At 47.1% G+C, this 310-nt stretch overlaps 1 non-coding gene across 1 annotated transcript; it reads left to right on the plus strand.

Moving 5' to 3' along the window:
- TRNASTOP-UCA (transfer RNA opal suppressor (anticodon UCA)) lies at window positions 1-87 on the plus strand. Its single transcript has one exon. It is a non-coding gene; the product is annotated as a tRNA-Sec (tRNA).
- Window positions 88-310: the final 223 nt, after the last annotated feature.

The raw sequence follows: 310 nt of genomic DNA on the forward strand, positions 1-310 counted from the left end.
GCCCGGATGATCCTCAGTGGTCTGGGGTGCAGGCTTCAAACCTGTAGCTGTCTAGCGACAGAGTGGTTCAATTCCACCTTTCGGGCGACTTCGCTTTTTTCCTCATTCAAACCACACCTGAGTGTTCTGGTTTTCTGCGGGGCACTCCTTCAGCCACCACTTGGAGAGGTCGCTGCGGATGTGTACATCGCGTTTTTTTGTTTTTTGTTTTTTTTTTCTCGTTCGTTTATAAGAAGAAAGAATCAAAAAGTCCCCACGTCGCAATTTATAGCCTATGCCACAGAGGTTTCTGCCTGTAGTTACTTTTTCC

The sequence above is a fragment of the Nycticebus coucang genome, chromosome 10 (genome assembly GCF_027406575.1).
Source record: "Nycticebus coucang isolate mNycCou1 chromosome 10, mNycCou1.pri, whole genome shotgun sequence".
Lineage (NCBI taxonomy): Eukaryota > Metazoa > Chordata > Mammalia > Primates > Lorisidae > Nycticebus > Nycticebus coucang.